The sequence below is a fragment of the Haematobia irritans genome, unplaced genomic scaffold (assembly GCF_050003625.1).
Source record: "Haematobia irritans isolate KBUSLIRL unplaced genomic scaffold, ASM5000362v1 scaffold_175, whole genome shotgun sequence".
Classification (NCBI taxonomy): Eukaryota; Metazoa; Arthropoda; class Insecta; order Diptera; family Muscidae; genus Haematobia; species Haematobia irritans.
In genome coordinates this window covers 271801-298980 of record NW_027445770.1, presented here as the reverse complement: position 1 = coordinate 298980, position 27180 = coordinate 271801, and positions in this window count along the sequence as shown.

The window sequence follows — 27180 nt, the reverse complement described above, 5'->3', positions numbered from 1 at the left end:
ACCACCCCCAAAAAATTGAAAAATCCACCCAAAACCTAAAAAAATTGAAATTTTTATATGAAAAACTTCTTTTGCCCATATCTCCTTAAATATGCGTCCTAGAGCGAAAAGGACTTTAATTCGTGACCATCCCCAAAAAATTAATCTCCTTAAATATGCGTCCTAGAGCGAAAAGGACTTTAATTCGTGACCACCCCCAAAAAATTGAAAAATCCACCCAAAACCTAAAAAAATTGAAATTTTTATATGAAAAACTTCTTTTGCCCATATCTCCTTAAATATGCGTCCTAGAGCGAAAAGGACTTTAATTCGTGACCACCCCCAAAAAATTGAAAAATCCACCCAAAACCTAAAAAAATTGAAATTTTTATATGAAAAACTTCTTTTGCCCATATCTCCTTAAATATGCGTCCTAGAGCGAAAAGGACTTTAATTCGTGACCACCCCCAAAAAATTGAAAAATCCACCCAAAACCTAAAAAAATTTAAATTTTTATATGAAAAACTTCTTTTGCCCATATCTCCTAAACTAAGCGTGCTAGAGCGAAAAGGCCTTTAATTCGTGACCACCCCCAAAAAATTGAAAACTCCACCCTAAACTTAAAAAAAATTAAATTTTTATATGAAAAACTTCTTTTGCCCATATCTCCTTAAATATGCGTCCTAGAGCGAAAAGGACTTTAATTCGTGACCACCCCCAAAAAATTGAAAAATCCACCCAAAACCTAAAAAAATTGAAATTTTTATATGAAAAACTTCTTTTGCCCATATCTCCTAAACTAAGCGTGCTAGAGCGAAAAGGCCTTTAATTCGTGACCACCCCCAAAAAATTGAAAACTCCACCCTAAACTTAAAAAAAATTAAATTTTTATATGAAAAACTTCTTTTGCCCATATCTCCTTAAATATGCGTCCTAGAGCGAAAAGGACTTTAATTCGTGACCACCCCCAAAAAATTGAAAAATCCACCCAAAACCTAAAAAAATTGAAATTTTTATATGAAAAACTTCTTTTGCCCATATCTCCTTAAATATGCGTCCTAGAGCGAAAAGGACTTTAATTCGTGACCATCCCCAAAAAATTGAAAAATCCACCCAAAACCTAAAAAAATTGAAATTTTTATATGAAAAACTTCTTTTGCCCATATCTCCTTAAATATGCGTCATAGAACGAAAATGACTTTAATTCGTGACCACCCCCAAAAAATTGAAAAATCCACCCAAAACCTAAAAAAATTTAAATTTTTATATGAAAAACTTATTTTGCCCATATCTCCTTAAATATGCGTCCTAGAGCGAAAAGGACTTTAATTCGTGACCACCCCCACAAAATTGAAAAATCCACCCAAAACCTAAAAAAATTTAAATTTTTATATGAAAAACTTCTTTTGCCCATATCTCCTAAACTAAGCGTGCTAGAGCGAAAAGGCCTTTAATTCGTGACCACCCCCAAAAAATTGAAAACTCCACCCAAAACCTAAAAAAAATTAAATTTTTATATGAAAAATTTCTTTTGCCCATATCTCCTTAAATATGCGTCCTAGAGCGAAACGGACTTTAATTCGTGACCACCCCCAAAAAATTGAAAAATCCACCCAAAACCTAAAAAAATTTAAATTTTTATATGAAAAACTTCTTTTGCCCATATCTCCTTAAATATGCGTCCTAGAGCGAAAAGGACTTTAATTCGTGACCACCCCCAAAAAATTGAAAACTCCACCCAAAACCTAAAAAAATTTAAATTTTTATATGAAAAACATCTTTTGCCCATATCTCCTTAAATATGCGTCCTAGAGCGAAAAGGCCTTTAATTCGTGACCACCCCCAAAAAATTGAAAAATCCACCCAAAACCTAAAAAAATTTAAATTTTTATATGAAAAACTTCGTTTGCCCATATCTCCTAAACTAAGCGTCCTAGAGCGAAAAGGACTTTAATTTGTGACCACCCTCAAAAAATTGAAAAATCCACCCAAAACCTAAAAAAATTTAAATTTTTATATGAAAAACTTCTTTTGCCCATATCTCCTTAAATATGCGTCCTAGAGCGAAAAGGACTTTAATTCGTGACCACCCCCAAAAAAATTGAAAAATCCACCCAAAACCTAAAAAAATTGAAATTTTTATATGAAAAACTTCTTTTGCCCATATCTCCTTAAATATGCGTCCTAGAGCGAAAAGGACTTTAATTCGTGACCACCCCCAAAAAATTGAAAAATCCACCCAAAACCTAAAAAAATTGAAATTTTTATATGAAAAACTTCTTTTGCCCATATCTCCTTAAATATGCGTCCTAGAGCGAAAAGGCCTTTAATTCGTGACCACCCCCAAAAAATTGAAAAATCCACCCAAAACCTAAAAAAATTGAAATTTTTATATGAAAAACTTCTTTTGCCCATATCTCCTTAAATATGCGTCCTAGAGCGAAAAGGCCTTTAATTCGTGACCACCCCCAAAAAATTGAAAAATCCACCCAAAACCTAAAAAAATTGAAATTTTTATTTGAAAAACTTCTTTTGCCCATATCTCCTTAAATATGCGTCCTAGAGCGAAAAGGACTTTAATTCGTGACCATCCCCAAAAAATTGAAAAATCCACCCAAAACCTAAAAAAATTGAAATTTTTATATGAAAAACTTCTTTTGCCCATATCTCCTTAAATATGCGTCCTAGAACGAAAAGGACTTTAATTCGTGACCACCCCCAAAAAATTGAAAAATCCACCCAAAACCTAAAAAAATTGAAATTTTTATATGAAAAACTTATTTTGCCCATATCTCCTTAAATATGCGTCCTAGAGCGAAAAGGACTTTAATTCGTGACCACCCCCAAAAAATTGAAAAATCCACCCAAAACCTAAAAAAATTGAAATTTTTATATGAAAAACTTCTTTTGCCCATATCTCCTAAACTAAGCGTGCTAGAGCGAAAAGGCCTTTAATTCGTGACGACCCCCAAAAAATTGAAAACTCCACCCAAAACCTAAAAAAATTAAATTTTTATATGAAAAACTTCTTTTGCCCATATCTCCTTAAATATGCGTCCTAGAGCGAAAAGGACTTTAATTCGTGACCACCCCAAAAAATTGAAAAATCCACCCAAAACCTAAACAAATTGAAATTTTTATATGAAAAACTTCTTTTGCCCATATCTCCTTAAATATGCGTCCTAGAGCGAAAAGGACTTTAATTCGTGACCACCCCCAAAAAATTGAAAACTCCACCCAAAACCTAAAAAAATTTAAATTTTTATATGAAAAACATCTTTTGCCCATATCTCCTTAAATATGCGTCCTAGAGCGAAAAGGCCTTTAATTCGTGACCACCCCCAAAAAATTGAAAAATCCACCCAAAACCTAAAAAAATTTAAATTTTTATATGAAAAACTTCTTTTGTCCATATCTCCTTAAATATGCGTCCTAGAGCGAAAAGGACTTTAATTCGTGACCACCCCCAAAAAATTGAAAAGTCCACCCAAAACCTAAAAAAATTGAAATTTTTATATGAAAAACTTCTTTTGCCCATATCTCCTTAAATATGCGTCCTAGAGCGAAAAGGCCTTTAATTCGTGACCACACCCAAAAAATTGAAAAATCCACCCAAAACCTAAAAAAAATTAAATTTTTATATGAAAAACTTCTTTTGCCCATATCTCCTAAACTAAGCGTCCTAGAGCGAAAAGGACTTTAATTCGTGACCACCCTCAAAAAATTGAAAAATCCACCCAAAACCTAAAAAAATTGAAATTTTTATATGAAAAACTTCTTTTGCCCATATCTCCTTAAATATGCGTCCTAGAGCGAAAAGGCCTTTAATTCGTGACCACCCCCAAAAAATTGGAAAATCCACCCAAAACCTAAAAAAATTTAAATTTTTATATGAAAAACTTCTTTTGTCCATATCTCCTTAAATATGCGTCCTAGAGCGAAAAGGACTTTAATTCGTGACCACCCCCAAAAAATTGAAAAGTCCACCCAAAACCTAAAAAAATTGAAATTTTTATATGAAAAACTTCTTTTGCCCATATCTCCTTAAATATGCGTCCTAGAGCGAAAAGGCCTTCAATTCGTGACCACCCCCAAAAAATTGAAAAATCCAACCAAAACCTAAAAAAAATTAAATTTTTATATGAAAAACTTCTTTTGCCCATATCTCCTAAACTAAGCGTCCTAGAGCGAAAAGGACTTTAATTCGTGACCACCCTCAAAAAATTGAAAAATCCACCCAAAACCTAAAAAAATTGAAATTTTTATATGAAAAACTTCTTTTGCCCATATCTCCTTAAATATGCGTCCTAGAGCGAAAAGGCCTTTAATTCGTGACCACCCCCAAAAAAATTGAAAAATCCACCCAAAACCTAAAAAAAATTGAAATTTTTATATGAAAAACTTCTTTTGCCCATATCTCCTTAAATATGCGTCCTAGAGCGAAAAGGACTTTAATTCGTGACCACCCCCAAAAAATTGAAAAATCCACCCAAAACCTAAAAAAATTGAAATTTTTATATGAAAAGCTTCTGTTGCCCATATCTCCTTAAATATGCGTCCAAGAGCGAAAAGGCCTTTAATTCGTGACCACCCCCAAAAAATTGAAAAATCCACCCAAAACCTAAAAAAATTGAAATTTTTATATGAAAAACTTCTTTTGCCCATATCTCCTTAAATATGCGTCCTAGAGCGAAAAAGACTTTAATTCGTGACCATCCCCAAAAAATTGAAAACTCCACCCAAAACCTAAAAAAAATTAAATTTTTATATGAAAAACTTCTTTTGCCCATATCTCCTTAAATATGCGTCCTAGAGCGAAAAGGACTTTAATTCGTGACCACCCCCAAAAAATTGAAAAATCCACCCAAAACCTAAAAAAATTGAAATTTTTATATGAAAAACTTCTTTTGCCCATATCTCCTTAAATATGCGTCCTAGAGCGAAAAGGCCTTTAATTCGTGACCACCCCCAAAAAAATTGAAAAATCCACCCAAAACCTAAAAAAAATTGAAATTTTTATATGAAAAACTTCTTTTGCCCATATCTCCTTAAATATGCGTCCTAGAGCGAAAAGGACTTTAATTCGTGACCACCCCCAAAAAATTGAAAAATCCACCCAAAACCTAAAAAAATTGAAATTTTTATATGAAAAGCTTCTGTTGCCCATATCTCCTTAAATATGCGTCCAAGAGCGAAAAGGACTTTAATTCGTGACCACCCCCAAAAAATTGAAAAATCCACCCAAAACCTAAAAAAATTTTAATTTTTATATGAAAAACTTCTTTTGCCCATATCTCCTAAACTAAGCGTGCTAGAGCGAAAAGGCCTTTAATTCGTGACCACCCCCAAAAAATTGAAAACTCCACCCAAAACCTAAAAAAAATTAAATTTTTATATGAAAAACTTCTTTTGCCCATATCTCCTTAAATATGCGTCCTAGAGCGAAAAGGACTTTAATTCGTGACCACCCCCAAAAAATTGGAAAATCCACCCAAAACCTGAAAAAATTGAAATTTTTATATGAAAAACTTCTTTTGCCCATATCTCCTTAAATATGCGTCCTAGAGCGAAAAGGACTTTAATTCGTGACCACCCCCAAAAAATTGAAAACTCCACCCAAAACCTAAAAAAATTTAAATTTTTATATGAAAAACATCTTTTGCCCATATCTCCTTAAATATGCGTCCTAGAGCGAAAAGGCCTTTAATTCGTGACCACCCACAAAAAATTGAAAAATCCACCCAAAACCTAAAAAAATTTAAATTTTTATATGAAAAACTTCTTTTGCCCATATCTCCTAAACTAAGCGTCCTAGAACGAAAAGGACTTTAATTCGTGACCACCCCCAAAAAATTGAAAAATCCACCCAAAACCTAAAAAAATTGAAATTTTTATATGAAAAACTTATTTTGCCCATATCTCCTTAAATATGCGTCCTAGAGCGAAAAGGACTTTAATTCGTGACCACCCCCAAAAAATTGAAAAATCCACCCAAAACCGAAACAAATTGAAATTTTTATATGAAAAACTTCTTTTGCCCATATCTCCTTAAATATGCGTCCTAGAGCGAAAAGGACTTTAATTCGTGACCACCCCCAAAAAAATTGAAAACTCCACCCAAAACCTAAAAAAATTTAAATTTTTATATGAAAAACATCTTTTGCCCATATCTCCTTAAATATGCGTCCTAGAGCGAAAACGACTTTAATTCGTGACCACCCCCAAAACCTAAAAAAATTGAAATTTTTATATGAAAAACTTATTTTGCCCATATCTCCTTAAATATGCGTCCTAGAGCGAAAAGGACTTTAATTCGTGACCACCCCCAAAAAATTGAAAACTCCACCCAAAACCTAAAAAAATTTAAATTTTTATATGAAAAACATCTTTTGCCCATATCTCCTTAAATATGCGTCCTAGAGCGAAAAGGCCTTAAATTCGTGACCACCCCCAAAAAATTGAAAACTCCACCCAAAACCTAAAAAAATTTAAATTTTTATATGAAAAACATCTTTTGCCCATATCTCCTTAAATATGCGTCCTAGAGCGAAAAGGCCTTAAATTCGTGACCACCCCCAAAAAATTGAAAACTCCACCCAAAACCTAAAAAAATTGAAATTTTTATATGAAAAACTTCTTTTGCCCATATCTCCTTAAATATGCGTCCTAGAGCGAAAAGGCCTTTAATTCGTGACCACCCCCAAAAAATTGAAAAATCCACCCAAAACCAAAAAAAAATTAAATTTTTATATGAAAAACTTCTTTTGCCCATATCTCCTAAACTAAGCGTCCTAGAGCGAAAAGGACTTTAATTCGTGACCACCCTCAAAAAATTGAAAAATCCACCCAAAACCTAAAAAAATTGAAATTTTTATATGAAAAACTTCTTTTGCCCATATCTCCTTAAATATGCGTCCTAGAGCAAAAAGGCCTTTAATTCGTGACCACCCCCAAAAAATTGAAAAATCCACCCAAAACCTAAACAAAATTGAAATTTTTATATGAAAAACTTCTTTTGCCCATATCTCCTTAAATATGCGTCCTAGAGCGAAAAGGACTTTAATTCGTGACCACCCCCAAAAAAATTGAAAAATCCACCCAAAACCTAAAAAAATTGAAATTTTTATATGAAAAGCTCCTTTTGCCCATATCTCCTTAAATATGCGTCCTAGAGCGAAAAGGCCTTTAATTCGTGACCACCCCCAAAAAATTGAAAAATCCACCCAAAACCTAAAAAAATTGAAATTTTTATATGAAAAACTTCTTTTGCCCATATCTCCTTAAATATGCGTCCTAGAGCGAAAAGGACTTTAATTCGTGACCACCCCCAAAAAATTGAAACATCCACCTAAAACCTAAAAAAAATTGAAATTTTTATATGAAAAACTTCTTTTGCCCATATCTCCTTAAATATGCGTCCTAGAGCGAAAAGGACTTTAATTCGTGACAACCCCCAAAAATTGAAAAATCCACCCAAAACCTAAAAAAATTGAAATTTTTATATGGAAAACTTCTTTTGCCCATATCTCCTTAAATATGCGTCCTAGAGCGAAAAGGACTTTAATTCGTGACCACCCCCAAAAAATTTAAAAATCCACCCAAAACCTAAAAAAATTGAAATTTTTATATGAAAAACTTCTTTTGCCCATATCTCCTTAAATATGCGTCCTAGAGCGAAAAGGACTTTAATTCGTGACCACCCCCAACAAATTGAAAAATCCACCTAAAACCTAAAAAAATTGAAATTCTTATATGAAAAACTTCTTTTGTCCATATCTCCTTAAATATGCGTCCTAGAGCGAAAAGGACTTTAATTCGTGACCACCCCCAAAAAATTGAAAAATCCACCCAAAACCTAAAAAAATTGAAATTTTTATATGAAAAACTTCTTTTGCCCATATCTCCTTAAATATGCGTCCTAGAGCGAAAAGGACTTTAATTCGTGACCATCCCCAAAAAATTGATCTCCTTAAATATGCGTCCTAGAGCGAAAAGGACTTTAATTCGTGACCACCCCCAAAAAATTGAAAAATCCACCCAAAACCTAAAAAAATTGAAACTTTTATATGAAAAACTTCTTTTGCCCATATCTCCTAAACTAAGCGTGCTAGAGCGAAAAGGCCTTTAATTCGTGACCACCCCCAAAAAATTGAAAACTCCACCCAAAACCTAAAAAAAATTAAATTTTTATATGAAAAACTTCTTTTGCCCATATCTCCTTAAATATGCGTCCTAGAGCGAAAAGGACTTTAATTCGTGACCACCCCCAAAACCTAAAAAAATTTAAATTTTTATATGAAAAACTTCTTTTGCCCATATCTCCTTAAATATGCGTCCTAGAACGAAAATGACTTTAATTCGTGACCACCCCCAAAAAATTGAAAAATCCACCCAAAACCTAAAAAAATTGAAATTTTTATATGAAAAACTTCTTTTGCCCATATCTCCTTAAATATGGGTCCTAGAGCGAAAAGGCCTTTAATTCGTGACCACCCCCAAAAAATTTAAAAATCCACCCAAAACCTAAAAAAATTGAAATTTTTATATGAAAAACTTCTTTTGCCCATATCTCCTTAAATATGCGTCCTAGAGCGAAAAGGACTTTAATTCGTGACCACCCCCAAAAAATTGAAAAATCCACCCAAAACCTAAAAAATTTAAATTTTTATATGAAAAACTTCTTTTGCCCATATCTCCTAGAGCGAAAAGGACTTTAATTCGTGACCATCCCCAAAAAATTGAAAAATCCACCCAAAACCTAAAAAAATTGAAATTTTTATATGAAAAACTTCTTTTGCCCATATCTCCTTAAATATGCGTCCTAGAACGAAAAGGACTTTAATTCGTGACCACCCCCAAAAAATTGAAAAATCCACCCAAAACCTAAAAAAAATTGAAATTTTTATATGAAAAACTTATTTTGCCGATATCTCCTTAAATATGCGTGCTAGAGCGAAAAGGACTTTAATTCGTGACCACCCCCAAAAAATTGAAAAATCCACCCAAACCCTCAAAAAAATTGAAATTTTTATATGAAAAACTTCTTTTGCCCATATCTCCTTAAATATGCGTCCTAGAGCGAAAAGGACTTTAATTCGTGACAACCCCCAAAAAAATTGAAAACTCCACCCAAAACCTAAAAAAATTTAAATTTTTATATGAAAAACATCTTTTGCACATATCTCCTTAAATATGCGTCCTAGAGCGAAAACGACTTTAATTCGTGACCACCCCCAAAACCTAAAAAAATTGAAATTTTTATATGAAAAACTTATTTTGCCCATATCTCCTTAAATATGCGTCCTAGAGCGAAAAGGACTTTAATTCGTGACCACCCCCAAAAAATTGAAAACTCCACCCAAAACCTAAAAAAATTTAAATTTTTATATGAAAAACATCTTTTGCCCATATCTCCTTAAATATGCGTCCTAGAGCGAAAAGGCCTTAAATTCGTGACCACCCCCAAAAAATTGAAAACTCCACCCAAAACCTAAAAAAATTTAAATTTTTATATGAAAAACATCTTTTGCCCATATCTCCTTAAATATGCGTCCTAGAGCGAAAAGGCCTTAAATTCGTGACCACCCCCAAAAAATTGAAAACTCCACCCAAAACCTAAAAAAATTGAAATTTTTATATGAAAAACTTCTTTTGCCCATATCTCCTTAAATATGCGTCCTAGAGCGAAAAGGCCTTTAATTCGTGACCACCCCCAAAAAATTGAAAAATCCACCCAAAACCAAAAAAAAATTAAATTTTTGTATGAAAAACTTCTTTTGCCCATATCTCCTAAACTAAGCGTCCTAGAGCGAAAGGGACTTTAATTCGTGACCACCCTCAAAAAATTGAAAAATCCACCCAAAACCTAAAAAAATTGAAATTTTTATATGAAAAACTTCTTTTGCCCATATCTCCTTAAATATGCGTCCTAGAGCAAAAAGGCCTTTAATTCGTGACCACCCCCAAAAAATTGAAAAATCCACCCAAAACCTAAACAAAATTGAAATTTTTATATGAAAAACTTCTTTTGCCCATATCTCCTTAAATATGCGTCCTAGAGCGAAAAGGACTTTAATTCGTGACCACCCCCAAAAAAATTGAAAAATCCACCCAAAACCTAAAAAAATTGAAATTTTTATATGAAAAGCTCCTTTTGCCCATATCTCCTTAAATATGCGTCCTAGAGCGAAAAGGCCTTTAATTCGTGACCACCCCCAAAAAATTGAAAAATCCACCCAAAACCTAAAAAAATTGAAATTTTTATATGAAAAACTTCTTTTGCCCATATCTCCTTAAATATGCGTCCTAGAGCGAAAAGGACTTTAATTCGTGACCACCCCCAAAAAATTGAAAAATCCACCTAAAACCTAAAAAAAATTGAAATTTTTATATGAAAAACTTATTTTGCCGATATCTCCTTAAATATGCGTGCTAGAGCGAAAAGGACTTTAATTCGTGACCACCCCCAAAAAATTGAAAAATCCACCCAAACCCTCAAAAAAATTGAAATTTTTATATGAAAAACTTCTTTTGCCCATATCTCCTTAAATATGCGTCCTAGAGCGAAAAGGACTTTAATTCGTGACCACCCCCAAAAAATTGAAAAATCCACCCAAAACCTAAAAAAATTTAAATTTTTATATGAAAAGCTTCTTTTGCCCATATCTCCTTAAATATGCGTCCTAGAGCGAAAAGGCCTTTAATTCGTGACCACCCCCAAAAAATTGAAAAATCCACCCAAAACCTAAAAAAATTGAAATTTTTATATGAAAAACTTCTTTTGCCCATATCTCCTTAAATATGCGTCCTAGAGCGAAAAGGACTTTAATTCGTGACCACCCCCCAAAAATTGAAAAATCCACCCAAAACCTAAAAAAATTGAAATTTTTATATGGAAAACTTCTTTTGCCCATATCTCCTTAAATATGCGTCCTAGAGCGAAAAGGACTTTAATTCGTGACCACCCCAAAAAATTTAAAAATCCACCCAAAACCTAAAAAAATTGAAATTTTTATATGAAAAACTTCTTTTGCCCATATCTCCTTAAATATGCGTCCTAGAGCGAAAAGGACTTTAATTCGTGACCACCCCCAACAAATTGAAAAATCCACCTAAAACCTAAAAAAATTGAAATTCTTATATGAAAAACTTCTTTTGTCCATATCTCCTTAAATATGCGTCCTAGAGCGAAAAGGACTTTAATTCGTGACCACCCCCAAAAAATTGAAAAATCCACCCAAAACCTAAAAAAATTGAAATTTTTATATGAAAAACTTCTTTTGCCCATATCTCCTTAAATATGCGTCCTAGAGCGAAAAGGACTTTAATTCGTGACCATCCCCAAAAAATTGATCTCCTTAAATATGCGTCCTAGAGCGAAAAGGACTTTAATTCGTGACCACCCCCAAAAAATTGAAAAATCCACCCAAAACCTAAAAAAATTGAAACTTTTATATGAAAAACTTCTTTTGCCCATATCTCCTAAACTAAGCGTGCTAGAGCGAAAAGGCCTTTAATTCGTGACCACCCCCAAAAAATTGAAAACTCCACCCAAAACCTAAAAAAAATTAAATTTTTATATGAAAAACTTCTTTTGCCCATATCTCCTTAAATATGCGTCCTAGAGCGAAAAGGACTTTAATTCGTGACCACCCCCAAAACCTAAAAAAATTTAAATTTTTATATGAAAAACTTCTTTTGCCCATATCTCCTTAAATATGCGTCCTAGAACGAAAATGACTTTAATTCGTGACCACCCCCAAAAAATTGAAAAATCCACCCAAAACCTAAAAAAATTGAAATTTTTATATGAAAAACTTCTTTTGCCCATATCTCCTTAAATATGGGTCCTAGAGCGAAAAGGCCTTTAATTCGTGACCACCCCCAAAAAATTTAAAAATCCACCCAAAACCTAAAAAAATTGAAATTTTTATATGAAAAACTTCTTTTGCCCATATCTCCTTAAATATGCGTCCTAGAGCGAAAAGGACTTTAATTCGTGACCACCCCCAAAAAATTGAAAAATCCACCCAAAACCTAAAAAATTTAAATTTTTATATGAAAAACTTCTTTTGCCCATATCTCCTAGAGCGAAAAGGACTTTAATTCGTGACCATCCCCAAAAAATTGAAAAATCCACCCAAAACCTAAAAAAATTGAAATTTTTATATGAAAAACTTCTTTTGCCCATATCTCCTTAAATATGCGTCCTAGAACGAAAAGGACTTTAATTCGTGACCACCCCCAAAAAATTGAAAAATCCACCCAAAACCTAAAAAAAATTGAAATTTTTATATGAAAAACTTATTTTGCCGATATCTCCTTAAATATGCGTGCTAGAGCGAAAAGGACTTTAATTCGTGACCACCCCCAAAAAATTGAAAAATCCACCCAAAACCTAAAAAAATTGAAATTTTTATATGAAAAACTTCTTTTTCCCATATCTCCTTAAATATGCGTCCTAGAGCGAAAAGGACTTTAATTCGTGACCACCCCCAAAAAATTGAAAAATCCACCCAAAACCTAAAAAAATTGCAATTTTTATATGAAAAACTTATTTTGCCCATATCTCCTTAAATATGCGTCCTAGAGCGAAAAGGACTTTAATTCGTGACCACCCCCAAAAAATTTAAAAATCCACCCAAAACCTAAAAAAATTGAAATTTTTATATGAAAAACTTCTTTTGCCCATATCTCCTTAAATATGCGTCCTAGAGCGAAAAGGACTTTAATTCGTGACCACCCCCAAAAAATTGAAAAATCCACCTAAAACCTAAAAAAATTGAAATTTTTATATGAAAAACTTCTTTTGTCCATATCTCCTTAAATATGCGTCCTAGAGCGAAAAGGACTTTAATTCGTGACCACCCCCAAAAAATTGAAAAATCCACCCAAAACCTAAAAAAATTGAAATTTTTATATGAAAAACTTCTTTTGCCCATATCTCCTTAAATATGCGTCCTAGAGCGAAAAGGACTTTAATTCGTGACCATCCCCAAAAAATTGAAAAATCCACCCAAAACCTAAAAAAATTTAAATTTTTATATGAAAAACTTCTTTTGCCCATATCTCCTTAAATATGCGTCCTAGAGCGAAAAGGACTTTAATTCGTGACCACCCCCAAAAAATTGAAAAATCCACCCAAAACCTAAAAAAAATTGAAATTTTTATATGAAAAACTTCTTTTGCCCATATCTCCTTAAATATGCGTCCTAGAGCGAAAAAGCCTTTAATTCGTAACCACCCCCAAAAAATTGAAAAATCCACCCAAAACCTAAAAAAATTGAAATTTTTATATGAAAAACTTCTTTTGCCCATATCTCCTTAAATATGCCTCCTAGAGCGAAAAGGACTTTAATTCGTGACCACCCCCAAAAAATTGAAAAATCCACCCAAAACCTAAAAAAAATTGAAATTTTTATATGAAAAACTTCTTTTGCCCATATCTCCTTAAATATGCGTCCTAGAGCGAAAAGGACTTTAATTCGTGACCACCCCCAAAAAATTGAAAAATCCACCCAAAACCTAAAAAAAAATAAATTTTTATATGAAAAACTTCTTTTGCCCATATCTCCTTAAATATGCGTCCTAGAGCGAGAAGGCCTTTAATTCGTGACCACCCCCAAAAAATTGAAAAACCACCCAAAACCTAAAAAAATTGAAATTTTTATATGAAAAACTTCTTTTGCTCATATCTCCTTAAATATGCGTCCTAGAACGAAAAGGACTTTAATTCGTGACCACCCCCAAAAAATTGAAAAATCCACCCAAAACCTAAAAAAAATTGAAATTTTTATATGAAAAACTTATTTTGCCCATATCTCCTTAAATATGCGTCCTAGAGCGAAAAGGACTTTTATTCGTGACCACACCCCAAAAATTGAAAAATCCACCCAAAACCTAAAAAAATTGAAATTTTTATATGAAAAACTTCTTTTGCCTATATCTCCTTAAATATGCGTCCTAGAGCGAAAAGGACTTTAATTCGTGACCACCCCCAAAAAATTGAAAAATCCACCCAAAACCTAAAAAAATTGAAATTTTTATATGAAAAACTTCTTTTGCCCATATCTCCTTAAATATGCGTCCTAGAGCGAAAAGGACTTTAATTCGTGACCACCCCCAAAAAATTGAAAAATCCACCTAAAACCTAAAAAAATTGAAATTTTTATATGAAAAACTTCTTTTGCCCATATCTCCTTAAATATGTGTCCTAGAGCGAAAAGGACTTTAATTCGTGACCACCCCCAAAAAATTGAAAAATCCACCCAAAACCTAAAAAAATTGAAATTTTTATATGAAAAACTTATTTTGCCCATATCTCCTTAAATATGCGTCCTAGAGCGAAAAGGACTTTAATTCGTGACCACCTCCAAAAAATTGAAAAATCCACCCAAAACCTAAAAAAATTTAAATTTTTATATGAAAAACTTCTTTTGCCCATATCTCCTAAACTAAGCGTGCTAGAGCGAAAAGGCCTTTAATTCGTGACCACCCCCAAAAAATTGAAAACTCCACCCAAAACTTAAAAAAAATTAAATTTTTATATGAAAAACTTCTTTTGCCCATATCTCCTTAAATATGCGTCCTAGAGCGAAAAGGACTTTAATTCGTGACCACCCCCAAAAAATTGAAAATTCCACCCAAAACCTAAAAAAATTGAAATTTTTATATGAAAAACTTCTTTTGCCCATATCTCCTCAAATATGCGTCCTAGAGCGAAAAGGACTTTAATTCGTGACCATCCCCAAAAAATTGAAAAATCCAACCAAAACCTAAAAAAATTGAAATTTTTATATGAAAAACCTCTTTTGCCCATATCTCCTTAAATATGCGTCATAGAACGAAAATGACTTTAATTCGTGACCACCCCCAAAAAATTGAAAAATCCACCCAAAACCTAAAAAAATTGAAATTTTTATATGAAAAACTTATTTTGCCCATATCTCCTTAAATATGCGTCCTAGAGCGAAAAGGACTTTAATTCGTGACCACCCCCAAAAAATTGAAAAATCCACCCAAAACCTAAAAAAATTTAAATTTTTATATGAAAAACTTCTTTTGCCCATATCTCCTAAACTAAGCGTGCTAGAGCGAAAAGGCCTTTAATTCGTGACCACCCCCAAAAAATTGAAAACTCCACCCAAAACCTAAAAAAAATTAAATTTTTATATGAAAAACTTCTTTTGCCCATATCTCCTTAAATATGCGTCCTAGAGCGAAAAGGACTTTAATTCGTAACCACCCCCAAAAAATTGAAAAATCCACCCAAAACCTAAAAAAATTGAAATTTTTATATGAAAAACTTCTTTTGCCCATATCTCCTTAAATATGCGTCCTAGAGCGAAAAGGACTTTAATTCGTGACCACCCCCAAAAAATTGAAAACTCCACCCAAAACCTAAAAAAATTTTAATTTTTATATGAAAAACATCTTTTGCCCATATCTCCTTAAATATGCGTCCTAGAGCGAAAAGGCCTTTAATTCGTGACCACCTCAAAACCTAAAAAAATTTAAATTTTTATATGAAAAACTTCTTTTGCCCATATCTCCTAAACTAAGCGTGCTAGAGCGAAAAGGCCTTTAATTCGTGACCACCCCCAAAAAATTGAAAACTCCACCCAAAACCTAAAAAAAATTAAATTTTTATATGAAAAACTTCTTTTGCCCATATCTCCTTAAATATGCGTCCTAGAGCGAAAAGGACTTTAATTCGTGACCACCCTCAAAAAATTGAAAAATCCACCCAAAACCTAAAAAAATTGAAATTTTTATATGAAAAACTTCTTTTGCCCATATCTCCTTAAATATGCGTCCTAGAGCGAAAAGGACTTTAATTCGTGACCACCCCCAAAAAATTGAAAACTCCACCCAAAACCTAAAAAAATTTAAATTTTTATATGAAAAACATCTTTTGCCCATATCTCCTTAAATATGCGTCCTAGAGCGAAAAGGCCTTTAATTCGTGACCACCCCCAAAAAATTGAAAAATCCACCCAAAACCTAAAAAAATTTAAATTTTTATATGAAAAACTTCTTTTGCCCATATCTCCTAAACTAAGCGTCCTAGAGCGAAAAGGACTTTAATTCGTGACCACCCTCAAAAAATTGAAAAATCCACCCAAAACCTAAAAAAATTTAGATTTTTATATGAAAAACTTCTTTTGCCCATATCTCCTTAAATATGCGTCCTAGAGCGAAAAGGCCTTTAATTGGTGACCACCCCCAAAAAATTGAAAAATCCACCCAAAACCTAAAAAAATTGAAATTTTTATATGAAAAACTTCTTTTGCCCATATCTCCTTAAATATGCGTCCTAGAGCGAAAAGGACTTTAATTCGTGACCACCCCCAAAAAATTGAAAAATCCACCCAAAACCTAAAAAAATTGAAATTTTTATATGAAAAACTTCTTTTGCCCATATCTTCTTAAATATGCGTCCTAGAGCGAAAAGGCCTTTAATTCGTGACCACCCCCAAAAAATTGAAAAATCCACCCAAAACCTAAAAAAATTGAAATTTTTATATGAAAAACTTCTTTTGCCCATATCTCCTTAAATATGCGTCCTAGAGCGAAAAGGCCTTTAATTCGTGACCACCCCCAAAAAATTGAAAAATCCACCCAAAACCTAAAAAAATTGAAATTTTTATTTGAAAAACTTCTTTTGCCCATATCTCCTTAAATATGCGTCCTAGAGCGAAAAGGACTTTAATTCGTGACCATCCCCAAAAAATTGAAAAATCCACCCAAAACCTAAAAAAATTGAAATTTTTATATGAAAAACTTCTTTTGCCCATATCTCCTTAAATATGCGTCCTAGAACGAAAAGGACTTTAATTCGTGACCATCCCCAAAAAATTGAAAAATCCACCCAAAACCTAAAAAAATTGAAATTTTTATATGAAAAACTTATTTTGCCCATATCTCCTTAAATATGCGTCCTAGAGCGAAAAGGCCTTTAATTCGTGACCACCCCCAAAAAATTGAAAAATCCACCCAAAACCTAAAAAAATTGAAATTTTTATTTGAAAAACTTCTTTTGCCCATATCTCCTTAAATATGCGTCCTAGAGCGAAAAGGACTTTAATTCGTGACCATCCCCAAAAAATTGAAAAATCCACCCAAAACCTAAAAAAATTGAAATTTTTATATGAAAAACTTCTTTTGCCCATATCTCCTTAAATATGCGTCCTAGAACGAAAAGGACTTTAATTCGTGACCACCCCCAAAAAATTGAAAAATCCACCCAAAACCTAAAAAAATTGAAATTTTTATATGAAAAACTTCTTTTGCCCATATCTCCTTAAATATGCCCTAGAGCGAAAAGGCCTTTAATTCGTGACCACCCCCAAAAAATTGAAAACTCCACCCAAAACCTAAAAAAAATTAAATTTTTATATGAAAAACTTCTTTTGCCCATATCTCCTTAAATATGCGTCCTAGAGCGAAAAGGACTTTAATTAGTGACCACCCCAAAAAATTGAAAAATCCACCCAAAACCTAAACAAATTGAAATTTTTATATGAAAAACTTCTTTTGCCCATATCTCCTTAAATATGCGTCCTAGAGCGAAAAGGACTTTAATTCGTGACCACCCCCAAAAAATTGAAAACTCCACCCAAAACCTAAAAAAATTTAAATTTTTATATGAAAAACATCTTTTGCCCATATCTCCTTAAATATGCGTCCTAGAGCGAAAAGGCCTTTAATTCGTGACCACCCCCAAAAAATTGAAAAATCCACCCAAAACCTAAAAAAATTTAAATTTTTATATGAAAAACTTCTTTTGTCCATATCTCCTTAAATATGCGTCCTAGAGCGAAAAGGACTTTAATTCGTGACCACCCCCAAAAAATTGAAAAGTCCACCCAAAACCTAAAAAAATTGAAATTTTTATATGAAAAACTTCTTTTGCCCATATCTCCTTAAATATGCGTCCTAGAGCGAAAAGGCCTTTAATTCGTGACCACCCCCAAAAAATTGAAAAATCCACCCAAAACCTAAAAAAAAATAAATTTTTATATGAAAAACTTCATTTGCCCATATCTCCTAAACTAAGCGTCCTAGAGCGAAAAGGACTTTAATTCGTGACCACCCTCAAAAAATTGAAAAATCCACCCAAAACCTAAAAAAATTGAAATTTTTATATGAAAAACTTCTTTTGCCCATATCTCCTTAAATATGCGTCCTAGAGCGAAAAGGCCTTTAATTCGTGACAACCCCCAAAAAATTGGAAAATCCACCCAAAACCTAAAAAAATTTAAATTTTTATATGAAAAACTTCTTTTGTCCATATCTCCTTAAATATGCGTCCTAGAGCGAAAAGGACTTTAATTCGTGACCACCCCCAAAAAATTGAAAAGTCCACCCAAAACCTAAAAAAATTGAAATTTTTATATGAAAAACTTCTTTTGCCCATATCTCCTTAAATATGCGTCCTAGAGCGAAAAGGCCTTCAATTCGTGACCACCCCCAAAAAATTGAAAAATCCACCCAAAACCTAAAAAAAATTAAATTTTTATATGAAAAACTTCTTTTGCCCATATCTCCTAAACTAAGCGTCCTAGAGCGAAAAGGACTTTAATTCGTGACCACCCTCAAAAAATTGAAAAATCCACCCAAAACCTAAAAAAAATTGAAATTTTTATATGAAAAACTTCTTTTGCCCATATCTCCTTAAATATGCGTCCTAGAGCGAAAAGGACTTTAATTCGTGACCACCCCCAAAAAATTGAAAAATCCACCCAAAACCTAAAAAAATTGAAATTTTTATATGAAAAGCTTCTGTTGCCCATATCTCCTTAAATATGCGTCCAAGAGCGAAAAGGCCTTTAATTCGTGACCACCCCCAAAAAATTGAAAAATCCACCCAAAACCTAAAAAAATTGAAATTTTTATATGAAAAACTTCTTTTGCCCATATCTCCTTAAATATGCGTCATAGAACGAAAAGGACTTTAATTCGTGACCATCCCCAAAAAATTGAAAAATCCACCCAAAACCTAAAAAAATTGAAATTTTTATATGAAAAACTTCTTTTGCCCATATCTCCTTAAATATGCGTCCTAGAGCGAAAAGGCCTTTAATTCGTGACCACCCCCAAAAAATTGAAAACTCCACCCAAAACCTAAAAAAATTGAAATTTTTATATGAAAAACTTCTTTTGCCCATATCTCCTTAAATATGCGTCCTAGAGCGAAAAGGCCTTTAATTCGTAACCACCCCCAAAAAATTGAAAAATCCACCCAAAACCTAAACAAAATTGAAATTTTTATATGAAAAACTTCTTTTGCCCATATCTCCTTAAATATGCGTCCTAGAGCGAAAAGGACTTTAATTCGTGACCACCCCCAAAAAATTTAAAAATCCACCCAAAACCTAAAAAAATTGAAATTTTTATATGAAAAACTTCTTTTGCCCATATCTCCTTAAATATGCGCCCTAGAGCGAAAAGGACTTTAATTCGTGACCACCCCCAAAAATTGAAAAATCCACCCAAAACCTAAAAAAATTGAAATTTTTATATGAAAAACTTCTTTTGCCCATATCTCCTTAAATATGCGTCCTAGAGCGAAAAGGCCTTTAAATTGAAAAATCCACCCAAAACCTAAAAAAAATTAAATTTTTATATGAAAAACTTCTTTTGTCCATATCTCCTTAAATATGCGTCCTAGAGCGAAAAGGACTTTAATTCGTGACCACCCCCAAAAAATTGAAAAATCCACCCAAAACCTAAAAAAATTGAAATTTTTATATGAAAAACTTCTTTTGCCCATATCTCCTTAAATATGCGTCCTAGAGCGAAAAGGACTTTAATTCGTGACCACACCCAAAAAATTGAAAAATCCACCCAAAACCTAAAAAAATTGAAATTTTTATATGAAAAACTTCTTTTGCCCATATCTCCTTAAATATGCGTCCTAGAGCGAAAAGGACTTTAATTCGCGACCACCCGCAAAAAATTGAAAAATCCACCTAAAACCTAAAAAAATTGAAATTTTTATATGAAAAACTTCTTTTGCCCATATCTCCTTAAATATGCGTCCTAGAGCGAAAAGGCCTTTAATTCGAGACCACCCCCAAAAAATTGAAAAATCCACCCAAAACCTAAAAAAATTTAAATTTTTATATGAAAAACTTCTTTTGCCCATATCTCCTTAAATATGCGTCCTAGAGCGAAAAGGACTTTAATTCGTGACCACACCCAAAAAATTGAAAAATCCACCCAAAACCTAAAAAATTGAAATTTTTATATGAAAAACTTCTTTTGCCCATATCTCCTTAAATATGCGTCCTAGAGCGAAAAGGACTTTAATTCGTGACCACCCCCAAAAATTGAAAAATCCACCCAAAACCTAAAAAAATTGAAATTTTTATATGAAAAGCTTCTTTTGCCCATATCTCCTTAAATATGCGTCCTAGAACGAAAAGGACTTTAATTCGTGACCACCCCCAAAAAATTGAAAAATCCACCCAAAACATAAAAAAATTGAAATTTTTATATGAAAAACTTATTTTGCCCATATCTCCTTAAATATGCGTCCTAGAGCGAAAAGGCCTTTAATTCGTGACCACCCCCAAAAAATTGAAAAATCCACCCAAAACCTAAAAAAATTGAAATTTTTATATGAAAAACTTATTTTGCCCATATCTCCTTAAATATGCGTCCTAGAGCGAAAAGGCCTTTAATTCGTGACCACCCCCAAAAAATTGAAAAATCCACCCAAAACCTAAAAAAATTAAATTTTTATATGAAAAACTTCTTTTGCCCATATCTCCTAAACTAAGCGTGCTAGAGCGAAAAGGCCTTTAATTCGTGACCACCCCCAAAAAATTGAAAACTCCACCCAAAACCTAAAAAAAATTAAATTTTTATATGAAAAACTTCTTTTGCCCATATCTCCTTAAATATGCGTCCTAGAGCGAAAAGGACTTTAATTCGTGACCACCCCCAAAAAATTGAAAAATCCACCCAAAACCTAAACAAATTGAAATTTTTATATGAAAAACTTCTTTTGCCCATATCTCCTTAAATATGCGTCCTAGAGCGAAAAGGACTTTAATTCGTGACCACCCCCAAAAAATTGAAAACTCCACCCAAAACCTAAAAAATTTAAATTTTTATATGAAAAACATCTTTTGCCCATATCTCCTTAAATATGCGTCCTAGAGCGAAAAGGACTTTAATTCGTGTCCACCCCCAAAAAATTGAAAAATCCACCCAAAACCTAAAAAAATTTAAATTTTTATATGAAAAACTTCTTTTGTCCATATCTCCTTAAATATGCGTCCTAGAGCGAAAAGGACTTTAATTCGTGACCACCCCCAAAAAATTGAAAAATCCACCCAAAACCTAAAAAAATTGAAATTTTTATATGAAAAACTTCTTTTGCCCATATCTCCTTAAATATGCGTCCTAGAGCGAAAAGGCCTTTAATTCGTGACCACCCCCAAAAAATTGAAAAATCCACCCAAAACCTAAAAAAATTAAATTTTTATATGAAAAACTTATTTTACCCATATCTCCTAAACTAAGCGTCCTAGAGCGAAAGGGACTTTAATTCGTGACCACCCTCAAAAAATTGAAAAATCCACCCAAAACCTAAAAAAATTGAAATTTTTATATGAAAAACTTCTTTTGCCTATATCTCCTTAAATATGCGTCCTAGAGCGAAAAGGCCTTTAATTCGTGACCACCCCCATAAAAGTGAAAAATCCACCCAAAACCTAAAAAAATTGAAATTTTTATATGAAAAACTTCTTTGCCCATATCTCCTTAAATATGCGTCCTAGAGCGAAAAGGACTTTAATTCGTGACCACCCCCAAAAAACTGAAAAATCCACCCAAAACCTAAAAAAAATGAAATTTTTATATGAAAAACTTCTTTTGCCCATATCTCCTTAAATATGCGTCCTAGAGCGAAAAGGACTGTAATTCGCGACCACCCCCAAAAAATTGAAAAATCCACCCAAAACCTAAAAAAATTGAAATTTTTATATGAAAAACTTCTTTTGCCCATATCTCCTAAACTAAGCGTGCTAGAGCGAAAAGGCCTTTAATTCGTGACCACCCCCAAAAAATTGAAAACTCCACCCAAAACCTAAAAAAATTAAATTTTTATATGAAAAACTTCTTTTGCCCATATCTCCTTAAATATGCGTCCTAGAGCGAAAAGGACTTTAATTCGTGACCACCCCCAAAAAATTGAAAAATCCACCCAAAACCTAAAAAAATTGAAATTTTTATATGAAAAACTTATTTTGCCCATATCTCCTTAAATATGCGTCCTAGAGCGAAAAGGACTTTAATTCGTGACCACCCCCAAAAAATTGAAAAATCCACCCAAAACCTAAAAAAATTTAAATTTTTATATGAAAAACTTCTTTTGCCCATATCTCCTAAACTAAGCGTGCTAGAGCGAAAAGGCCTTTAATTCGTGACCACCCCCAAAAAATTGAAAACTCCACCCAAAACCTAAAAAAAATTAAATTTTTATATGAAAAACTTCTTTTGCCCATATCTCCTTAAATATGCGTCCTAGAGCGAAAAGGACTTTAATTCGTGACCACCCCCAAAAAATTGAAAAATCCACCCAAAACCTAAAAAAATTGAAATTTTTATATGAAAAACTTCTTTTGCCCATATCTCCTTAAATATGCGTCCTAGAGCGAAAAGGACTTAATTTGTGACCATCCCCAAAAAATTGAAAAATCCACCCAAATCCTAAAAAAATTGAAATTTTTATATGAAAAACTTCTTTTGCCCATATCTCCTTAAATATGGGTCCTAGAGCGAAAAGGACTTTAATTCGTGACCACCCCCAAAAAATTGAAAAATCCACCCAAAACCTAAAAAAAAAAATTAAATTTTTATATGAAAAACTTCTTTTGCCCATATCTCCTTAAATATGCGTCCTAGAGCGAAAAGGACTTTAATTCGTGACCACCCCCAAAAAATTGAAAACTCCACCCAAAACCTAAAAAAATTTAAATTTTTATATGAAAAACATCTTTTGCCCATATCTCCTTAAATATGCGTCCTAGAGCGAAAAGGCCTTTAATTCGTGACCACCCTCAACAATTTGAAAAATCCACCCAAAACCTAAAAAAAATTAAATTTTTATATGAAAAACTTCTTTTGCCCATATCTCCTAAACTAAGCGTCCTAGAGCGAAAAGGACTTTAATTCGTGACCACCCTCAAAAAATTGAAAAATCCACCCAAAACCTAAAAAAATTGAAATTTTTATATGAAAAACTTCTTTTGCCCATATCTCCTTAAATATGCGTCCTAGAGCGAAAAGGACTTTAATTCGTGACCACCCTCAAAAAATTGAAATTTTTATATGAAAAACTTCTTTTGCCCATATCTCCTTAAATATGCGTCCTAGAGCGAAAAGGCCTTTAATTCGTGACCACCCCCAAAAAATTGAAAAATCCACCCAAAACCTAAAAAAATTGAAATTTTTATATGAAAAACTTCTTTTGCCCATATCTCCTTAAATATGCGTCCTAGAGCGAAAAGGACATTAATTCGTGACCGCCCCCAAAAAATTGAAAAATCCACCCAAAACCTAAAAAAATTGAAATTTTTATATGAAAAACTTCTTTTGCCCATATCTCCTTAAATATGCGTCCTAGAGCGAAAAGGCCTTTAATTCGTGACCACCCCCAAAAAATTGAAAAATCCACCCAAAACCTAAAAAAATTGAAATTTTTTATGAAAAACTTCTTTTGCCCATATCTCCTTAAATATGCGTCCTAGAGCGAAAAGGACTTTAATTCGTGACCACCCCCAAAAAATTGAAAAATCCACCCAAAACCTAAAAAAATTGAAATTTTTATTTGAAAAACTTCTTTTGCCCATATCTCCTTAAATATGCGTCCTAGAGCGAAAAGGACTTTAATTCGTGACCACCCCCAAAAAATTGAAAAATCCCCCCAAAAGCGAAAATGCCTTTAATTCGTGACCACCCCCAAAAAATTGAAAAATCCACCCAAAACCTAAAAAAAAATAAATTTTTATATGAAAAACTTCTTTTGCCCATATCTCCTTAAATATGCGTCCTAGAGCGAAAAAGACTTTAATTCGTGACCACCCCCCAAAAATTGAAAAATCCACCCAAAACCTAAAAAAATTGAAATTTTTATATGAAAAACTTCTTTTGCCCATATCTCCTTAAATATGCGTCCTAGAGCGAAAAGGACTTTAATTCGTGACCACCCCCAAAAAATTGGAAAATCCACCCAAAACCTAAAAAAATTGAAATTTTTATATGAAAAACTTCTTTTGCCCATATCTCCTTAAATATGCGTCCTAGAGCGAAAAGGACTTTAATTCGTGACCACCCCCAAAAAATTGAAAAATCCACCTAAAACCTAAAAAAATTGAAATTTTTATATGAAAAACTTCTTTTGCCCATATCTCCTTAAATATGCGTCCTAGAGCGAAAAGGACTTTAATTCGTGACCACCCCCAAAAAATTGAAAAATCCACCCAAAACCTAAAAAAATTGAAATTTTTATATGAAAAGCTTCTTTTGCCCATATCTCCTTAAATATGCGTCCTAGAGCGAAAAGGCCTTTAATTCGTGACCACCCCAAAAAAATTGAAAAATCCACCCAAAACCTAAAACAATTGAAATTTTTATATGAAAAACTTCTTTTGCCCATATCTCCTTAAATATGCGTCCTAGAGCGAAAAGGACTTTAATTCGTGACCACCCCCAAAAAATTTAAAAATCCACTCAAGACCTAAAAAATTGAAATTTTTATATGAAAAACTTCTTTTGCCCATATCTCCTTAAATATGCGTCCTAGAGCGAAAAGGACTTTAATTCGTGACCACCCCCCAAAAATTGAAAAATCCACCCAAAACCTAACAAAATTGAAATTTTTATATGAAAAACTTTTTTTGCCCATATCTCCTTAAATATGCGTCCTAGAGCGAAAAGGACTTTAATTTGTGACCACCCCCAAAAAATTGAAAAATCCACCCAAAACCTAAAAAAATTGAAATTTTTATATGAAAAACTTCTTTTGCCCATATCTCCTTAAATATGCGTCCTAGAGCGAAAAGGCCTTTAATTCGTGACCACCCCCAAAAAATTGAAAAATCCACCCAAAACCTAAAAAAATTGAAATTTTTTATGAAAAACTTCTTTTGCCCATATCTCCTTAAATATGCGTCCTAGAGCGAAAAGGACTTTAATTCGTGACCACCCCCAAAAAATTGAAAAATCCACCCAAAACCTAAAAAAATTGAAATTTTTATTTGAAAAACTTCTTTTGCCCATATCTCCTTAAATATGCGTCCTAGAGCGAAAAGGACTTTAATTCGTGACCACCCCCAAAAAATTGAAAAATCCACCTAAAACCTAAAAAAATTGAAATTTTTATATGAAAAGCTTCTTTTGCCCATATCTCCTTAAATATGCGTCCTAGAGCGAAAAGGACTTTAATTTGTGACCACCCCCAAAAAATTGAAAAATCCACCCAAAACCTAAAAAAATTGAAATTTTTATATGAAAAACTTCTTTTGCCCATATCTCCTTAAATATGCGTCCTAGAGCGAAAAGGCCTTTAATTCGTGACCACCCCCAAAAAATTGAAAAATCCACCCAAAACCTAAAAAAATTGAAATTTTTTATGAAAAACTTCTTTTGCCCATATCTCCTTAAATATGCGTCCTAGAGCGAAAAGGACTTTAATTCGTGACCACCCCCAAAAAATTGAAAAATCCACCCAAAACCTAAAAAAATTGAAATTTTTATATGAAAAACTTCTTTTGCCCATATCTCCTTAAATATGCGTCCTAGAGCGAAAAGGACTTTAATTTGTGACCACCCCCAAAAAATTGAAAAATCCACCCAAAACCTAAAAAAATTGAAATTTTTATATGAAAAACTTCTTTTGCCCATATCTCCTTAAATATGCGTCCTAGAGCGAAAAGGCCTTTAATTCGTGACCACCCCCAAAAAATTGAAAAATCCACCCAAAACCTAAAAAAATTGAAATTTTTTATGAAAAACTTCTTTTGCCCATATCTCCTTAAATATGCGTCCTAGAGCGAAAAGGACTTTAATTCGTGACCACCCCCAAAAAATTGAAAAATCCACCCAAAACCTAAAAAAATTGAAATTTTTTATGAAAAACTTCTTTTGCCCATATCTCCTTAAATATGCGTCCTAGAGCGAAAAGGACTTTAATTCGTGACCACCCCCAAAAAATTGAAAAATCCACCCAAAACCTAAAAAAATTGAAATTTTTATATGAAAAGCTTCTTTTGCCCATATCTCCTTAAATATGCGTCCTAGAGCGAAAAGGACTTTAATTCGTGACCACCCCCAAAAAATTTAAAAATCCACTCAAGACCTAAAAAATTGAAATTTTTATATGAAAAACTTCTTTTGCCCATATCTCCTTAAATATGCGTCCTAGAGCGAAAAGGACTTTAATTCGTGACCACCCCCCAAAAATTGAAAAATCCACCCAAAACCTAAAAAAATTGAAATTTTTATATGAAAAACTTCTTTTGCCCATATCTCCTTAAATATGCGTCCTAGAGCGAAAAGGCCTTTAATTCGTGACCACCCCCAAAAAATTGAAAAATCCACCCAAAACCTAAAAAAATTGAAATTTTTTATGAAAAACTTCTTTTGCCCATATCTCCTTAAATATGCGTCCTAGAGCGAAAAGGACTTTAATTCGTGACCACCCCCAAAAAATTGAAAAATCCACCCAAAACCTAAAAAAATTGAAATTTTTATTTGAAAAACTTCTTTTGCCCATATCTCCTTAAATATGCGTCCTAGAGCGAAAAGGCCTTTAATTCGTGACCACCCCCAAAAAATTGAAAAATCCACCCAAAACCTAAAAAAATTGAAATTTTTTATGAAAAACTTCTTTTGCCCATATCTCCTTAAATATGCGTCCTAGAGCGAAAAGGCCTTTAATTCGTGACCACCCCCAAAAAATTGAAAAATCCACCCAAAACCTAAAAAAATTGAAATTTTTTATGAAAAACTTCTTTTGCCCATATCTCCTTAAATATGCGTCCTAGAGCGAAAAGGACTTTAATTCGTGACCACCCCCCAAAAATTGAAAAATCCACCCAAAACCTAAAAAAATTGAAATTTTTATATGAAAAACTTCTTTTGCCCATATCTCCTTAAATATGCGTCCTAGAGCGAAAAGGACTTTAA